The 21315-nt window shown below is 31.9% G+C and overlaps 1 protein-coding gene across 2 annotated transcripts in view; it reads left to right on the forward strand.

Annotated features, from left to right (window-relative positions):
- Positions 1-21315, forward strand: part of LOC116339064 (DE-cadherin) — a 63747-nt gene that overhangs the window by 24541 nt on the left and 17891 nt on the right. The window contains exon 4 of one of the 2 annotated variants that reach the window (XM_031764697.1): positions 2523-3136. The exons of the other annotated variant lie outside the window; for it this stretch is intronic. The gene's annotated coding sequence lies outside the window, so the exon portion shown is untranslated. Of the gene's footprint in view, positions 1-2522; positions 3137-21315 lie in introns of those variants that run through there. 2 annotated transcript variants of the gene reach the window in all.

Raw genomic sequence — 21315 nt, forward strand, 5'->3', positions numbered from 1 at the left:
CGTATACGTTTTCAGTAAGAAATCTGTCATCAAATCTACATTTCCGATTGCAATTCGTAAATTGTAGTTAATACAGATGGAACGTGCTTGGTTAAGTGCCATTGAATATATTTTTATTTAAAAATGGGAAAAAGCGTATTTAACTACATATTTTGATACATTTTAGTTCAACACTATTCAATTCGTTTGTTTTGTGAATTTTATTTTAATTAATTATTGCAATAAATTCAAGAATAAATTCTTACTAAAGTATATACGTGTACAGTGCTAATTCTGCTATTTATTGCTACTTTCGCTATTTTCTTCATGTAAGTGTCCCTATTTTTTTGCTAATGTGCTAATTCTAATTCGCATGGATATCCCCTAGGAGTATATGCAAATAGAGGAAACATACAACGAAATTGTTCATCGCTCAAATTTCTGTGTGAACTTTATTTCTATTTTTTATTTTTATTCTTGTGTTTGTGTCATGGTGAAAGAAAAACATTAGCAATTTGAATGCTTTCAATTCCACTGTTTGTTGTATAGAAAGTTTATCGTCCGAAATAATAATAATTTGCCTCTCTGCAAACACTCTATTCAGCAATGTGTATCTATACGCATGCATTGTTTAAACAATAAACCAATTTGACTGGTTATTGTATGGCGGATAACATTTTTGCGCCTGAAATGGTTTTCGGGTTGTATTCTTATGTTTAGTTAGTCGTTCGTCTTCCACTCAATATGGCCTTTCTCCTCATTTCGTTTCACATATGCATTTCACACAAAAGTTTCGTTCAATTCAACACCTATCGTCGAATGCTGCATTTTGTGTGCGGTATTTCGTTTTTCACCTAAAGAAACCATGTGCATTCAACCAATTCGATGTTGCCGCACGAAAATCCCAATTTTGAATTTCGGTTGTTATTTTGGAAACATTTCGCTCTCTCTCTCTCTCTCTATCTGGCATATCCGAATTTTAAAGCAATCTCTCTAGATTTAAACACTCTTAAGCTGTGCTCCATATCGGCAATGTGAGACCATGTATACATGCATGTGAAAGCATATGCATAAAAATCTAATCCAAACATCGATAAAGCCAAAGCCTGTGCACATCAGACAGAATCGAAAAATGAATTTAAAAATGTATAAAACCGATTTGAATTGATCGAAAATAAACAAACGATTGGAAAAGAATCGAGTAAATCAATAAAAAAAACCATGTTTTAGCGTGTTAGTTATTTTACCTTTGTTTAGCTGCCTCATGTTCTATGCTTCAAATTGAAACAAAAGCCATATCTGCTAAATTATTATACCGTCAACTGTTGTTTCGCCAACTGCGAATGATTAAATCGTAAGCAAACAAATAAATCAATAAAATTAAAATTCGGTAAAATAACATCTAAAGCAACGTGTGTGCGGCGTACAAACAATACATCGCAGTTTTGGTACCAAAATAATGAACGACGACCCAATCATACACCAATTTATCAAGGTGTGTTGTATGTCATTAATGTGCAGTTAAACCACCAAAATGATCAGTATACCGCAAATAATAATATAACTTCTCTACCATTTGCCACGCCAATAGTTTGGCCGATGTATACGCTTACCACATGTTTGCGCTGTTGATTGGTTGAGCCCGACGGTTGCGTTCATCGTAATTTTTCAGTGTTGAACTATTTATATTTCTATTTTTTACTGTTTTTGCTCTTTTTTTTCACTCTTCTATCCAGCATCGTTTCCAATTTGTTATTCCATGGCTTTTTAAATACATATCCGACATCTTTTACTCGTTTTCCTACATCGGTACTTATAAAATGTTACACTTTTGTCTTCTAGTTCATTGGTTAGCGTCGAGTGGAATAATCGTTTACTCATATAAATGTATATCGTAGTGAATGTTTATTCTGTTCAATAGAGACAAACGCTGTATATTTTTTTTTTTCAAAGCGAAGCTTGGTATGAAATATACAAACAGCAAAAAAGAAACATTGAAAATGTTACCATATGACTTAATATGTTTTAATGTCAATAGAGACTAAAAATCAGAAAGAGATAGCATGAACAAATCTAGATCAATATAATATCAGAGTTAGTTCATTAACATTTTTGTTGAGCATTGTTCGTAATTTAATTTTTTCCATCCATTTATTGATTTCTTCAAATTGGTCTCAAAGTGATTTTTTTTTGTTTCAAAATTAACCAGAGTATTGCTCAGCGCTGCTGCCATCCACAGCATATTAAAATATCTTGCTGAGAATATGTCGTCCGTCGCATGCGAATGTACGTAGCAGTTTATACATCACAGCAAACAAGAATGAATGCATTGTTCTCTTCACGATTATGTCACTCAAAACATTCAAACGATTGTATAGAGAACAATGCAATGTATTGTTGTTCGCTGTGATGTAAAAACTGCTACGTAACTTCGCATTCGACAGACGACGCATTCTCAGCAAGATATTTTAATATGCAGCGCTGAGCAATACTCTGAAATTAACAATTTTAAGATGATTTTATTTTGATTTTTTTTTTTTCAGGTCGAATAATGCGGTAATAATCATACAAAATTTCCAAAGAAATGAATTTATCGTCGATTGTTAAAGAATAACAAAACGTATTCGTTGCATGAAATATTGGACAAATGTCAACAAGTCTTCGACTTTTTCGGTTCGTTTTAATCATATCAATCGTTTTCGGATTGAGAGAAAGATAGAAATATTTTGCGAAATGAAGAAGATTTAAATTGCAAAACACATATAAGCACAACTACACGTAAAGCAACGCGGTACATTTCTTTTCTTATCGAATTTTTTTTTTCAATTCGCTAAATTGAATGAAAGTATGGATGGTGGACGAGCGTGCATTTTTCACACAAATATAGACAAACACATTCACCATATTTTACACAGTGAAATCGATGACAGACAAAAGTCAATTTACATTTATGTAGAGAATAATATGTGGGTCAAACGAAGACCGATGATAAAACAATTTTCCTTTAAAATTTAAGCCTAGAGGGTATTACACGTGTACATTATTTACATATGCATTAGATCATAGGTCATGGAAATTTAAATAAGCTCACATTCCCAATGCTGAGATAAGCAAAAAAGACTTAATTTTACGCCTAAAAAAATAAATATATTGAAAAGATCAAAATTTGTTTTACTTTTTTTTTTCGTTCTCTCTGTGTTCTGTTTTCCTTCCTTAGTTTTTATCACGAATCCAGCAAGGTAAAAAAAATAAAAAAAATTCATATGCATTTTTGAAAAGTGACGCTGACGGTTAAAGTGTTTCTTGGAACAAAACTATTTTCAATGACGGACGGTAATAAATCGTTGTGGCATTTTGCAAACGTTGTCAAATTTACTGTTTTTTAAACACTTGAAGTGTTTGTACTTGCATTCTGTATACTATGGCATTTTTTTTGTTGAAATAAATAAAATAGAAAGTGAACAGACCATATCTACCATGTGATGTTATACTTGAAAACCGAATCTATGAAACTTAGAAAGAAAAATCGATTCACCGCACCGAAGAGCGTAGACAAAACGAACGTTGTTTTCATCAATTTTGATCGTTTATCATGTATGCACGCAAGGGGATGCTCACGCTTTTGAAAACTGTGACATATGAATGGGCTAAAGTAAAAACTCGATTTGAATCTATAAAAGCGGAATAACTCAATACAAATTTGAACGAATTTTACATAGCTTCAAAATATAAATCGAATTTTTATTCTAACCCAATACTGAATATTTAGAGATATTCTATTTAGAGTGAAATTTCTGAAAATAAACATACATCTCATGATAAGAAAACGTATTATTTCCCCTAGCATGCACGTTAACTATAATCAAAAGCCACAAATTGAATTGTTTTCACAAACTTGAAACTCATAGTCATTTTTCCATCAGTTTGTTTATTGTAATATGATCTGATATAAGGTCTCGCATTAGAGACGAGCAAAGGATTGACATTTATGATTTTCATTACAGCTATATGGATAAAAATAATTATCCAGTTGTTTTTCGGTTACATTCACTGATAGAATAGAGATGGCCAACTTGGTGATTGGTGCATTATATGCTTAGTTGGTTTTCATATTGTCAACATGTCTTTGCAATAGTTATGTGAGAATGATTGCATACAGAATAGTCATATGTACGCACGAATGTGTTGAAACCGTATAAACGTCAAAATAGTTATAGCTGTCTTGCATCTGATGCATTCAAGTGAATCGGTGTAAATGAAGCTAGTGGAACGACATTAATAGAACATAAAATGGCACGTACTGGCTGAGAAAATACTTTCTTTTTATTCTCTTCCACTTCTTCTTCTTCTTCTTCTTTTTATTTAAAAATAGAGAGAGAAAATACTAAGCCCAAAAATGCTTGAAATTTTTCTTATTCGTTCGTTAGTGCATTTTATTGGTAATTTCGTGTACGACTGCACGAGAAAGTGAAATCGACAGAGATAGAGAAACCAACAAACGGAAGAGATTCTAAACGATGGTTATCAAAATGTAAACAAAAACGTGGGTAAACACATCGAACTGATAATTTTCCAAAATGTCGTATTTTTTTACGGTTATCGATATCGTTGTTTAACAAAACTGAATCTCATATCCATTTCGTTAAACAAAAATGTACTTGAAGTGATGAAAATGCATCTGAAACGGCGTTTCAGAAAGGGATCGCTTTTTATTTGACAACGAATTGAAAATCGATCGTCATTTTTATGGGTGTTTATTGATCGATAATGGTTTCATATGCTATATACGTAAATAAGTATTATATTTTGGTCAGCACATCTTTTGTGGCCGATAAGAAAATGTAAAATCGTTAAACAAACACAATTCAACGCATTCACAATAACTACCTACGAGACTACCAGAATGAGGCGATAAACGTAAATGCATTAAAATCATTTTGGATTTGAATGTTTATTCAATGTATAAACATCCGATAATCCAATAAACAAATATAGTTCAACCATAGCTTTGCAAGCGTACCGCTTCAATCAACAACACATACTCTTTTTGCTCGTCTTCGCCCTCCCTATTTTCTTGGTAATTGTCGCTCATAAATTTCACTGATTTCATTGAATTGTTTATGGTGAATAAGTGATTGCTATGCTTTATTCGCTATGTTTATAACCAAGCAAAATCGTATTCAATTTCATGTTTGGGTTTTCTCAGTATTTTCAACATATGAAATTCAGTTCAATTTACGTTTAATCAAATTCTTCCACGTTTTTTTATTTTACATTATACAGCATTCTTTTCTCTTACAGCAAAAAAAAAATAATTCTCATGATTGCATTTTTAATTTTCGAACTGATTATTACAAAATACTCAGAATCTCTGTTTTTTCTGTCGATCGCGTTATTTCTCTCACCCTCTGGCAAAAACATGCAGTACATTTTTGTCAACGAATCGTTTTTTGGCAAATTATTTTTTTAAGCTTCAAGATTTTTAACTTGTAACATTCGGAACACATCTAACATCGTCTTACAAATCGAGTCTTCGTAAAAAGTCACGTAAATGCTGTTGTGGTTCGAAATCATTTGGTTTAAAATTCAATAACCAAAGACAAAACGACACTGCCATTTAATAGAGAAGTAGCAACATCATCCAAAAATAGTTGAACCAGTAGCAATAAAATGGAATCTAGACGATGCTCCAAATATTTTCTATATACAATAGGTAGCGAAAGTGAATGAACAAACTGAAGTTGCATTTGTGCGAACTTTGATTGGATTAAATTCATAGATTGTCGACGTTTTTATGTGACTACATATCCTTGAACACTTATATGACAGCGCAAATACTTTGTGGTCTGCCATTGCATGGTAGTGCTTGCAGGCACTGTACAACTTGTACAATGTACATACACTGCATCCCATCTCTTTTTCAATTCGTACATCTTTCTTGGCCACTCTTTTTCTGTTGTATTGTTTCCGTACAAAAAAAAATTTGTTATTAAGTTAGATTGTAAAAATTGAAAGATTCAAACATTATAGAAATGCACTAAATGTTACTTTTGAAAAGTGAAAATCGAACACTTCATAAAATACTAAAGAATAAAAAAAATGCTTTCATTCACTAAATGTACTAAAGATGTACAGAAAGCCACGGTACATTTTCTCATTCGAAAATAGATTTATATCGAATGTTGTTGTTTGTTTTCAAATTTTAAAAACATGTTTTAGTTGGTGTTAGCGTCTGCCGAATTTTCGATGTGTTATAATTGCATTTTGGCAGTTTCGTTCACCACTCACACTTAAAATTCAATTAGAATAAATAATTTGGTTAGATGTATGACATTAATCTTTCCACGCCAACTCATTTAACTGTGCACAGTGCACTAATGAATTATAGACCACAATCATTTATTTGTCGATGACATAACGCAAAAACATTATTCTTCTCTTGGTGTTTTTTTCTTCTTTCTTCTCAAAAACAACACTGTTTTATTCTCGATTTCGTCTGTCATTTGCATTTGAGTTCCTGAGCGATAAGTAATCCGTAATTCTTGTCATTACGTCAATTGTGTTTGGTCGACTTTTCTAGCGATACACGATGCAGCTTAAAATTTGATTTCAATGTGGAATGTATGCTTTGCCTCTGGTTTTAGACGCTTGTCAACGCCCAATGAAATTCCCATTTGTACATTTATGCACTACAAGGCAAAATAAAAAGGGAAAACCTAAGAAAAAAAAGTAAATAAATAAATAAGTGAAATAAAAATCTCAACACTGTCAGAATCAGTGAGATGCTATTACTGTTGCCGTTGCTGTTGCCAATCGACCATTAAAACTTTCAACGGGAAAAAGAGACAGAGAAAAGGAGAAACCAAACAAATTTATAGATGAAAACCATTACACAGACGAACACGATCAACAAATCGTTATGTTTTTCATATGGTATTTTCAATGGTTTATAATATATAGTTATGAACGAAATGAATGAAATGCGTGTGCGGCTCAATATCGATGCACTCCGGTATTCATGTGCTAAAAGATGGTGTAGAGAGAGAGAGAGAGAGAGAGAGAGAGAGAGAGAGAATCGAATACAACATGAAAGCACTTGTAAACTGAAACTCGTTGGCAGTTTCTGTTTCACTTCTTAGCACATTTTTGGTATGCCGTAGTTGACAGTTGATGGCGCACATGCTGAATAATTTGATTAAATTCTATATAAACACTTAAATAACATGATTGAAGAGTGCCACTTACATATTGATTTACTATCCATTTTGTATGCAATCAGACTAAGTCCTTCGATGTGATTGATCGCATTTAATGCATTAATATATGGCAATTATGCTAACATAAAGACAAAGAGATACAGAAATAGAGATGAAATCATTTGAATCATTCACTTTCGGAATTGCATTGAACCCTTTAGTTATTTTTTCTTTATTTTCTTGTTATCTCTTCAACGATACAGTAACGGAATTAATTCTACAATTCTATATGCTCCCTTGTCGTAATTGTTCGCACTCAGGACAATCACTCAAATGGGAAAAATTGACAAAACCCACTACAGAAACATTAAACGAAGAAGATTGAAATATATGAAGGGAAAATGCGAGCCGTGAGAACTTTTCACATATAGTTGACATTGGACTTATATAAAATGAAACATATCAAGTATACTATAGAGCCCTTATTAGTATTGAACGCAAACGACACTTTGCCTGAAGGAACGATAACCAGTGACACAATCCACTGATACCAAACTATTTTAACATTCTTTTCTCAATGATAATTAAGCATCATTCGATTTAATTTTATTTTGTGCTTGCAATGTTCAAAACAAAAAATGACGTATACCATAAAACTAATTATATAACTACGAAAATTATGTATTCAAAAGGTGGAACACGCGAACTTTCATTCATATTTCGATTTAGTAACTGTTCAGTACATGGAAAATCCGGTTTGAAAATCTTTCGCAAAGAAAATATATACCGTGGAAATTTGAATGTTTTGTTAGAGTTATATGCTTTAGAATATGAATATCACCAAAATTGAATTACATAATTGGTAATGTTGATTGTGGCAAATTGGTGTGCTATTTAATTAAACTCAAACAGCGAAATGAGCTTGACATTTTTGAATGAATCATTCCAACAATGGTATTCAATTAAATTGATTTCCAACACTGCGAATAATGGGATCGGGAATAATTAACAGGAAAACTGTTTAGATAAATCAAATCCAATTAGGGAAGTAATAAAAAAAATTATATTGCTCATTATATGCTCAGAATTGCCGAGTATTTGATTGAGAGTGCACATGCATACGTAGAGAGGTAACAAATTTTTAACGTTTAATTCACGATACAAATCCACAAAAGTGTAGTTTACCACAAACACCAAATAAAATGTTTATTCAATACTGCAAAAAACTAAATGTATAACCTTTTTTTGAATTGAAGTCATAATCATATGTAGATAAATTTCAAACAGATATAAACTTTTATGACGACATCGCTTTGAGGGATGTTTTTATTCAATTACTTTAAAGAGTTCCCCTCTTTGTGTACATGAAAAGAGAAAATATTGGTCATGGATTCCATTTTGGTAATCATTTTTTGAGTAAAGAAAAAAAAACATTTCAATCTGTAATGTCAAATAATGTTCATTTTATTGGATGTCCCTAAAGAAACTAAAGAGGGTGATCGATCTCATATCAAAACAGAATTTTTCACATTTCAATGTTCATGAATATGATTTGCATAAATTTGCAACAATCGTTTCGATAATTTATAGCTTTCTGCAATCATTCCAATATTTGATTTAATGGAAACGAATTGTTACTAGAGTGCCCGTATCCAATAGAATTTCAGTTGAATTTCATACGAATCGTCTATAGCAAATAGCTTTTAACATTCCACTATATTTTGCTTATGCAAATCCTTGTCGATATTCATCAAATAATAATTAATTATGCCATATTATGGCCAATAATAATCGCAGTTAGCACTGAATTCGACTATGCATGTTAATTGAAATTGTTGAGAAAAAAACTCAACCATTTAATAATATTTGACAACTACAATAGAGATGAGTTGAATGCTAATTATGCAGCATAATAAACAGAATGCCAATTATCCAGTTGTTATCGCTATCTGCACATATTTTCACTTTTGACCACTTTTATTACATAGGACATAATCATTGATATCGAGATATGAAAAATCGTGAAATTTGATCACAAATCCGAATACCAAATTCATTTACATTATATGCAATGAATTTTCATTTGCATCATATATATATTTGTTCAATCACATTTTTCACGTGAGTGATGTATTGTTTGTAATTTAAATTAATTTTTAATTTGTATAAATGATATCTATGATACTATTTTTAAATATTGAATAATTATAAGTAATTATTGAAAAATATAAACAGCAATGTTACGATGCTCAAACCATTCAACCATTTATTTATAAATATGTCGATAAGATATGGGTCGAATATTTTTATTTTATCACCATATTGCATTTATACATTCATTTGGTGATTTTTTAAATAGATTTTATTCATTTTTAGACGGACTTTCCTATGAATGAAAATGCATGGCATGATAAAGCCAAATTCAAACTCGATTAGACAAGTAGTGTACTTTCAAATTTGGGGAAAACAAATTCGTATCAACAAAGGGATATTGGGTTATGTAAGTAAATCTCCAGAAAATCGTCAATTTTTAATTAAAAAAACAAAGCTGTGTCAACAGTTAGACCATAAATTTGTTTGCCTAAAATGAGACAAATTAATAAATCTATATTAATGGAAATTGTAAACGCATCTATTTACATTCTATTAATTTATTATGCATATTTTATAATATGCATTTTTAATGAATTTCAACTAAATTGAATTGCTACTGGTGATCAACAAATACAGACAACTAGATATAGTGAATGATGCAATTATGAGATTAATTTTTTCATTGAAATTTTTATTTCATCAACAAAAGAATATATTAACAATATAAGTTAAAATTCCAAGTAGTTGATTACTCACTATGAAATAAAGCGGAGATATTCATATAATCTGCTTTAACGGAAATACACGTAATCAAATGTAGAAAAATTAAAGATCACTTTGGATGGTATAAGCTACTTTTTCATTAATGAAATAGATTGGATATTACTATAGTCTCCAAAAACTTCAATTTTACAAAATATAATGAATTTTCGGTTTTTATTAGATTCCTTCGAAAAAAATATATAAATAAGATTAACTCCTCTCTCCCAATCTTCAATCTTTAATAGATTGGAGAAATCAATGAATTCTTGCTTATTTGGTTGCTTAGAATACGAACTGTGAATGATATGCGGCCAAGCAAATATAAACGATTCTGATTGTCTTTCAGTGAATTTCTTTTCAAAGGGAGGGAATTTTGTTCCAAAAGTAGTAGATAAAAAATAATTTCAATAGAGATTTTATGATTTGAATGAATTGTGCATGAATGAAATATCTATGTGACATAAATACATTTTAAGATATGAAAAGCATGAAAAGTGATCAGATGGCCAATGGGAGTTCTTATTGTGGAAATCTATCGAATAAAGTCGGAAAAGGAAATCAATTGTTTGCATGTATGTATAAAATGTTGTGATGTCGGAGAGTTAAATGTTAAATGACAACAAACTTGAACATAATCGCACAATAGATTTGTATGCATTCTTTTTCGATGATTTGAGTGATTGGCCGATGGTCGATAAGCATATTGACATCACTAAAAATGAGAGATCTCGTTGCTTTATATTGCTATTTATGAATATATGATGATTAAAAGACCATTGGCCAATGGACGTATCCATATCCAAATCATTTCACATCCCGTTGCTGTGTAGAATGCGACCGAATATAATTCAACAATAATAATAATTTGACATTGCATTGGCAATCTTGTTGGAACTGATTGCTAGCATAGCTGTACAACGACAATGCGTTCAGCTCAAGCGGCGCGAAACTAATAAATGAATCCGTTTCCGACACAACACAAAGCAAATGGCAATTGGGAACTAAGTGAAACTAATACAGCTGAGAAAAATAATGTTACTGTTTATTAAAGGGAGAGGGGGATAGAGAGAGAGAGCGAGGAAGAATTGGTCATAAAAGAAAATAAAAGAATGTACCGTTGTTGAGTTTATACAAAAATAAAAGTGTGCGAGATAAAAGGAAACAGCTTTAACGCTAACTGAATGCAATATACGCACGCACGCACACACCACGGGCATATTGTTCAGTTAAAAGGTTCAGAATAGATGTTTATATGTTTGCCGCTTCGCTGTTGCATTGCTCATCGATTCAATGTTTTATGTATTCGTGTTTGGAGGAAAAATCGACAATTTATCGTGCTCAATTCAGGTTATTTATCATTGATAGTGTTATAGCCATATTTTGAAATGAAACAGGAATCACGCGCATACTGTCGTCATCGCAAAACTAACGACGCCAACACACTCACGATCTTTGAATCACATATGTGTGCGTGTTTGGAATAATGCGTGCAAAAAGTGGTCTATTTGAAGTTCAAATCTATGTTAAGATGTTTGCATTATTGACGTCTAACGTATTGAAGATATTTTTATTGGCAATATGTACTTTCTATATTTTATGAAAAGAACGAAATGTAACAAAAGGCGTTAAAATATTTATAACACTATTGAGACAATTATGATCAGCTGGATGCGAATTGGATATTAAATTGTAAACAAGACTATCAAATTAGACCAATCAATATAGTTTTCTTCTCCAACCATTGAATATCGAATGGATTTGGTGAATGTATCCAAAAACATTTTATTTTTTTTTGAGAAATGTATGTCAAATTAATAGGATTTAATCTACCCTTGCACCCTGTCAAATGGAAAAAAATTAGCAATAAACCAAATATGCCATTTAAATTAAAAAGGCAAAAAATACTATAAGCCATTGGTCAAAGCACAAACAATTTTGAGAGTCATCATGCTACCAATGAAATTAATATGGAAATATTCACACGAATTGAAAAAAAAAATACATATAGAAGAACCAAAATTGAGGCTGTGATAAATGAAATTGTGTGACACTGCCATTTCAAGCCTTTCAGGGCCCTGGACAGACTTTATTCGGGCACCTTATGCACAAATGCACATCTCGTCTTAATAAAAATTGGAAATACACAAAAGATAATTATTTGTTTTTAGAGAACCAATACATGAATTGCTTTCAGTTTTCAAAATTAAAATGATGATCCAATGAATTTGTGAATGAGAAAAAAAAACATAATTTGAAAAATACATATATAGAAAATTGGCCACTCTTCCCCAATTTACAGCAATAAAAGTGAAAAATAATTTTAAACCAGATCTGAAAGAATACGAAAATTTGTTTCCTTCTTGTTCCATTGAACTTATTTCAAAAGAAATTCTGGCCATTTTGAACCAACAACAATATTCAATATTTAATATTCAAACACACGATTTACGAAATAAGTTGACGAGCGAGGGGAGACGAAAATTTAAAAAGACGTCAATTATCGGACGGGCGCCTGGGGCGGCACTACCACGCTTGTCCCAATGATGAAGCGGCACTGTTGTTCGACGAGAGAAAGATGAAATTAGTTATGCTTTTAGCAACCCTCGCTCGTTCTCTCTCTCTCTCTCTCTCTCTCCCTCTTTCAGTGAGAGCATCTGACCGACGCGCTTCACCTTGTGCCCAGAATATGAATCTTCCGAAATTGTAGAGGCTGACTTAAAACCATGCAAAAAATGAAATTGCAATGCCGAAAATATGCGGTTCTGGCATACCAGAAATATTAATCACAAATGCATCAACATCCATAACGAAAGTACTTTCGCTAAAAAAAATCATATTTATTATTTTTCGTTAGTAAATATTATTTTTTGTTTGAAATTTTATTCAACGCAGCATACATTAGCTCGAAAAAATTTCCTATTTTAGTTTTGACATTGAAAAATATGTTCTAACTATATGGGCATGCTGAATGTGCGAAAAACCAATACACAATACAAAGTAGATCGCTTTGTGTGTTCCAATTTTTTCCCTTGATTTCGAAGCTACCACCATAAACTTGTCAATGCATTTTATTATTCTTTCATATCGACTGAAATCGTTAATTGTGAATTGCATACAAGTTTGCACTGTATACGAGAGAGAAAGAGACACAGCAAACTACTAAGCGCTATTATGTAATTTTGCATCAATATTGAATTCATACACATACCATATATGATCGTATAATTGGTCGCATGCATCCAGAGAAAAAAAATATAGATGGAGAGAAAATGGAATGGAAAAGAGAGAAACAGATGTCAAAAGTATTGGTAAAAACCCAACAACAATCAAAATAAATTATCAAATCAAAGAAAATGAAAATCAATGGTTAATTGACGTTGAGAGCAGGATTTCGGCAAAAATAGAAGATCTCAGTCGATTTCTGGTTGAATCTTCGTTTAAAAAAAGTGCATTTTCTACTTGAATCTGTCGATGCACAGTGGCTAGTAGCTCTCACTGTTAATTTCTCTCTATTATCTAGATATGTATACGAACTGATGTAAAAAATATATAAAAAAAACGAAGAAGATTATTCGATGTCATTTTCTACAATGGTAACAAAAATCCGTTGTATTTTTTATATTTGATCGCTTAATTTTTGTTATGGTACTGATTTCATTCGCCAATTTTATATCAGACTATAACAGGAAACCGTCAAATGCCTATCGATACATCTCTTGCCACTTGACTGTGCAACTTTATAACTACGGATGCTAAAAACTAGTCTATTCTTCTTTTGTTATTACTCTGTTTTTTTTTTTTGTTTGTTCACCAACAGCAATTCAAAATTATTTCACGGTGTCTTCTTGTCTTTTTTCAGCCATAGATCTTTGCGTGGTGTGGCATGGTATGGCTTGGCATTTTGTGAATGTTTATGCCTTCCAGGATCATAATTCATTTTACAAAATCTATTTGTCTGTAGTAAAAGTTGTTATTCAGAGTGGTTTATTTATTATTCCTGCTTATTTTCATGAATCGTGTAGACGCGATTTTCGTGTTGCTTCATAATGCAAGATTCTGAGAGAGGCAAAACAGTTTCGCGATTAACTCTTATACATTTTTAGACCAAATTTTTGATTTTAAACACTACAGCTGCACCATGCGAATTATTTATGAGCATAAATAGAGAGAGAGAGAGAGTGAGTCGAGAGTGTTTCTTCTTTATATTTCGTAGTTTACTTTATTCCCGTTCAAAAACAAGATTATAGAAGATAAAACCATTTACCAGTATCGAATGTACATTGTAATACAACAATATTTATTTATGGTTTTAACAAACAATTGATATATGCGAATTATACAATAGAAATGGAATCATCACACACACACACACACATTCATGAAGAATTTGTCCCTTTTGTGTAAATGTTCATTGGTGTAATTATTGGGTGTTGCCCTATCTACAGTTTTCTCTAGTGAATTGATAGTTTATTTACAGTAATGATATCACACGATGCCAAACTCGTGTGTTCATTTTATTTGTGCTCTGTTTGAAGGGAATTCTTTATTCGTTAACTTGATACATTTTATGTTCAATTATTAATATTTGTATTTTTATTTGTATGCCAGAAAAAAAAAGGAATCTTTTTTTAGATGCAATTATTATTCCATGGCGCTTTGTGCTCGAACTCTTGAAATTATGATAACATATGAAATTTATTATGAAATAATAACATTTATTTTTGTGGAACTAGAAATCGCTGTCATGAGGACACGGATACAGAGATATATTTTGCGCCCATTCATTTTGTAATATTTAGTGAATGTATACACGCAAAGCAGCTATTGTCCACACTCTTTATTTATTTTTGAATATTTTACTATCTTTGACGCAATTTCTCGCTCCGAAATGTCAGTGAAACCGAATAAAATATTGAAAAGATACTGGAATTTTTCGTTTTCGTTTTCCTTAATGTAAAAATGTAAAAAGATGTGTTTTCATTTTGATCCGTTCTGTTTTACATCAATCAATAACAATCAATTCATTTTCGTTAATATTCAAAGTCATTTTATAATCAAGCCATTAAATCACGTAACAAATGAAAGAAAAAGTCTTAAACGGTACGACTTTTGTCAAAGAATACACAAAATAAGAATAAAATAAAAATAACGATTTTTTCTTGTTATTTTTGGATAAAAGTGGAAAAGTAATAAAAACGGAATTTGAATACAGTATAAAAAAGGCTCACTAAATCGAAATGAAACATAAGCACGAAACACGATGACTTCAACAAACCAAAACAAAGTTATAGTGAAAAACGAAAATAAGATGACGTATGTTACTGGATATGACTCGTTGCGGCGAAAAAATACCTCGTATTTTTCTTTTTATATACATTGCGATTTAACTGCGCCCAAAATGACTAATATCAACGATATATACGGTTTTTCGGTATGGCTCACGTTTAGCACGCTTTATGTGTTTACATTTCTGTTTTCAATTTTATATTAGAGCAAAAAGCAAATGCAATTGAATTTCGGTATTTTCCTGCCAAAGTCAAATTACTATTGATAGATTCAAAAGCTTGTACAATTACAGCAAATGTTGCTGTTACTGTTATTAGATTCAAGATTGCATTTTTTATCAATTCGAAAGAAGCGCCACCGATTTGAAATGTTAGACAATTCATTTCAATTTGTAAAACTATTTGGTCACATAAAAGTGGTATACTTCGAATAATTGTCATGTGTACCTGACAGCAGCTAACGAAAATGCAATGCTTTGGCATTTTTGTAGTCGCGCACCTTTCTAAATATTTCAATATTTGTTCAGCACGGGATGCACACTTAAGTTTAGCACATTTGTTTTTACTGTAAAATCTAAAACAATGGAAGTTTTTCATAAAATTTTTATGATTATTCTGTTCTTGTTTTGACTTTGCTGTCATTATACGTTCATAGACCTTCTGTACAACATAAAGTTCCTTCACATACCGAACGATACCAATTTTTTTTTATCGCACATGTTACTTTGTGTATCATATAAAATTGGTAGACGTGCAACGACTATTTTTCTATATTAAAACAATGAAAATGACCCTGCATTTTATTTATCAGCTAGTTCGGTGACTAGTTCGGTGACATTGTGTACGATGGCACTATTTTCATAGAGCAATTTACTATCATATATGATTGCTTATGCAGACTTTTAGATAAAATATGTGATAATTTGAAATAAGTTGGCGAAAGAAACGACAAAAAAAAAAAAATTGACAATGCAACAGGCAATTTGAACGACATAACATTTATGTATTTTTTATGTGGGCAATAAACGTAGTGGTTTTGGCGGACTCGCGCATATCACCTAATATCCTGAACTCTTTTTTATGCGCCTGCATATATTTCGTTACGGTAATGCACACTACGCTATCGTTGTACCGTTTCAGCATATAATAGTAATAATTGACAAACGACTCGATTGACGGAAGGAGTTCCAAAAAAAAAAAACGTTGCTAAACCAACGTCTGTTAAGTTTGAAGAAGAAGAAAAGCGCACACATTTTTTACAGAATCACATAAAAAGAATAGTGCCCCAATATCGTCAAAAATGTTTGGAAGTTTATGTTTATTCTTTTGTTTTTTCGAACCCAAAAATGGTCAATGCTGTACATTTCACAGTATAATTTAATGCAACAACAAATAATTCTCTCGCTCTTTCAACACAAGCAGCCCAGAAAGTATTGCAGCCATTTGGACATGAAGTGCATATCGTAAACTAAATATATCTTGACTTCAATATTAGTTTACAAGCGTGCTCAATTTCTTAGAGCCAAAAGAAGAGGAAAAAAAGTGATAAAATTCGTAAATTCGTGAAGAAGTGGCTACAAACCTTCTCTTACTCTCCCTTCCTATTTCTTTGATGCTTCTTTTCTTCCTATTCGCTTGCCGTTCATATCAACGCTGTATGAACGATATTAGGTAGAAAATTTCAAAAAATGCATAGAATTGATATTTCTCTTACTTGTATTGGCTTGAATTCGGTTGCAGCATGGACGTAGTGCGAATCTTAATAAAGAGTCATAATAAATGAAATGATTCAACAAAACACCACATAATCAAAATTTAAAACAACCGAAATGATGTCAAGCAAATAGTGGACCACTATGGTGTTTGGTTGAGTTCCTTTTATTTATCGTCACTCGAAAAATTCTGTAACACCGAATTGAAGTTCTTTTAAACAAACATATTCAAGCAGCGCTCGAAATACACCAATCGAATAGCATACTGTTTTAGGATAAACCAACACCGCATCATTTAAATTTGAACAATAAACGAACAAAAAAAAAACAAACTTAAACGCCGTTTTTCCTCCAAATACTCGACAATTCAAGTAGTTTCAAGTTTTGGTTGTGTATGGGATTTCGATTTTGGTTTAACGATTTGATGGATTTGACGTTTACTTAAAACTTAGCTACCAAATTCAGGAGATTGCATGAAAATGTGTACGTTGAATTGCAACGTGCAACGTAATTGTGTTAAATATGGTCAATAGATGTGTGGTGATTGCAATGTGAAGAATAAACATTCGTTCGAATGAACAAACAACATGAAAAATATGGCCGAGTTTAAGAGGCAATTCAAACATTACATCGCGCACACTAACACAATCATTAAATTCCACCAAGATCATAAGTGCTGAGCTGGACAACTGCATGCGATATCAAAGAGATCGTTCGGAATAAAGCAAGAGCGAAAAACAAACAAAATGAACACAAACGCCTTCTAACTATACATGTGAATGCTTAGTCCGCAACAAAGACGTGTTTGAAATGGAAACGAAGAGTGTTTCGCAAAAAATGTCATGGTTGTTCTTTTTGTCGGCAAACTGTGTTTCCGCGAAGAACGTTTTTATTAAATATCCACTGACTGAGAAAAAAAAATAATAATCAAAAGTTAAATCTTTTTAACTTTGTGGTTTTGTTCTATTTTGTTGTTTGTTTTGCTTTTCCTTTCTTCGAATAAGTAAAAATCCATGATACGCTCTTAGCATATAGACGTTATACTTCATACAGGCACGCCGTTCATCATGTCCATCACTCATAGCCGGCTGCCGACGCAATTTATATGTATCGTATTGCATGAATGATGACCTCATCATCGTCTATCAATCAGCATACGAACAAAATGCTCTCTCTCTCTCTCTAGTTTTAACATTTCCTTGCAGTGTAGACAGTTTTTTCCTTAAAGCAAAACTGAAAGAATGATAAAAGAGGGACGAACACATGGTGACCAAGTTTAAATGACGTAAAAATAGCCACAAAAATTGACATCAAACTTAATTCGAAGAGATTTTTCTCCGATTTAAGTATAGGGGAAAAGGAGTAAGGAAGAAAAGGCAACAAAGTGAATTTTTCTTCATACTTCCTCATCAATCAGCATATATAGATGAGTCTGTAATAAACCGTTTCGATGACATTGATTTTTCTCTTTCCATATATTTAGTTTTAATTTTTTTTATAATTGAAAATGCGGCCGCTACCAGAAGTGTTGAACAAAAACTGAAATTAATTTCTTCGTAGTGGTGGTGTTCAGTACATTTTGAAAATACATAATTAAATTTAGATCATTTATTTATTTTTACGCGTTTTTTTTGGTGACCGCAATATTAATGAGAAATACCCACTATTATCGAATTGCTGATTTATGGTTAATTACATCATTATTGCGGTTATAGTATTATGTAGTTGTTGTTGTTTTTTAAATCAATGTTCAAAAAATGCAATGTTTTAAAATGCTAAAAAAAATTCAATAAACAAAAGCATGCGCAATTTTTAAAGCTAGTAATTGCGATTCAGTTGTTTGAACAAAACAAGTATGCATGCATTTAAGAGCAATCATAGAGAGATGAAACAGTACAATAATAAATATGAACAAATTAATTGTTTTCTCAATAATTCGCATTTTGAAAAGCACATGACTTCATCGACGATTTGGCCGAGATTTAATGCGTACTCATTTCTGAACGCTTTCAATTGAAAGAGATTCATGCGTAAAATGAGGCCTTGAATATACTGTATAGTTAGTTGTGCAAAATTTCGTACTCGAAACATGACGCGAGAATGCAACGATACAGTCGTTAGTTGTTGAGTTTTGAACAGTTTCGGTTAAATAGTACAGTAGTGATAATAGATCGATATAAAATATAAATATTTCCTTTTTCTCCTTTCAATAAATATAATCGAATTGATGATTGAAGTCAGAACTTGAATCATCGATCACATAACATGCACTATGGTTTTATGTTATTAAATTAAAGCCAACATGATTTTCGTTTCTATCATTGTTCGCTTGAATTATTCACGCGGTGTGATGAATTATCTGAAATAACAGATGATTTTTGGTTTTATCATAGTTTTGTGTTTAAAACAACCTGCACAACAGACTTACATCAGTACCATAACAATTGTTGATACTAAAACGATTCCACTAAAATTGTTATTGCTGTGTTCGACTTTCAATTTTCATGTGTACAGTGTACACACATACGCCAACATTATTATGGAAATTAGCGAGGTAGCTGGGCTTGAACTTCTACCTGTCTAATATTGCACTAGCTGTACAGAGATTTTCAAAAAGTTGGAGTAAAATTTTGAGCTATTTATAGATAGAAACATTTGCCTGTACCCTCGGTGTGTTTCAATCCAGTGTGCATTCGATACCGAAGGACATACATAGTTTTGAAACGAACCCGGAGAAACACATACACACTCTAATAGTATATACATGCTGTCTATGCTTGCAATGAAATCTTGTGGTCTGCTTATCCCATACAACAGTGAAACATTTTCGAAATTTTTCAAGTGATATCAAAATAACTCCGCTGAAAAGTTCAAATCAACTCTCAACCAACCATTCGAAATAAGTCTGCCAGGTCATTCAGATAAATCATGTTATCACCCGAATTTTCCACGAATGACCGAAAAAACGAATTTATTCAAATTTCATTTCGATTGATTTCATCTTTTCTATGGTGGGTCGATTTTTTGTGTTTCAGAACATTTCAGAATGACCAAAATGGAAATATATGAAGACTTTTATTCGAGGCTTCAGTCAAAAATGTCCGATTTCGCCCGGTCCAATGAAAAAATCTGGCATGCCTAACTTAAGCAACGATACAAATTTATGTTTAAGTGAACATCGTGTCAATATTAAAGGAAAATGAGAAGTAGAAATAGGAAGAAGGATTTGTAAAGAGATCAAAGAGAAAATGTTGAATGGACTTCATCGTTGGTCTGATATCAAACATCTACCTGCCTTTTTTTAAATTGAAAGATGAGATGAAACCTCGCACTGTGCATACAGATATTTGGAATACACTAGGTATGCTTCAGGGTGAGGCACAGATTCTTCAGATGCAAAATAGTAAAAAGTTCAGGGTGACTATGCCACATTAAAATTTTGGATATAACTAAATTCGGACCAAAAAATTTAAATATCGTACCAACATCACGATTTTTTGTCCAAATTATTGAGTCCGTTGCCATACAGTCCAAAAAATGACTTTTGCAGGTTGGAAATAGTTGCAAGAGGTCTGATTTCTAAGCTTTACTACCAGCTTAGATAATTCAAAGCCGAGAGATTAAATGACAATCATTGTTATCATGATACACCCTGTATAAGAACGATCGTGGGATAGCTTTAAATTGGTGTTAATACCACCATAAACAGGTGTGGATTATTTCATTTATTCGATGCAATAACATTTTTATAATCGTTATATGGATGTCTCTACCGGCATGAAATCAACGCGATTGACAAAACCATGTACGGGATGCATAATAGATAACATGAACACAGTAATTGAAGCATTGAATGATGCACAAGCACATGGATTATATCAGTTTTTGTTATGGATAAATTTTCATGCGCCAATAACGGTTTGTCTTATAATCGGTTAGTTAGTTGTTATAGGTCTAAGCACAAACTATCAACACACTATATGCATACATATTGGATTTGCATATTTTATAGAAACTTAAAAGTGAGAGCATAAGAGAGCAAGAGTGATAGAGTAAGGAAACATCACAGCAACGTACAAAGAAATTTAATTGCAAAATGTATGAATATAATTGACTGCAAGCGAAAAAAAATGTTGACATATACAACGTTTGGTGTCTTTGACCGACAATTATTCAAATAATGATATACATATATCCAATATATATATATATATACAGGGTGTTTCACAGATCCATGCTTATCTCTCTACCACAGATTTGTCAGCTCAAGAGGAGTAAAAAAGTGTA

This window comes from Contarinia nasturtii, unplaced genomic scaffold, assembly GCF_009176525.2.
Source record: "Contarinia nasturtii isolate CC-2019 unplaced genomic scaffold, AAFC_CNas_1.1 Cnas_scaffold_493, whole genome shotgun sequence".
NCBI classification, from domain to species: Eukaryota; Metazoa; Arthropoda; class Insecta; order Diptera; family Cecidomyiidae; genus Contarinia; species Contarinia nasturtii.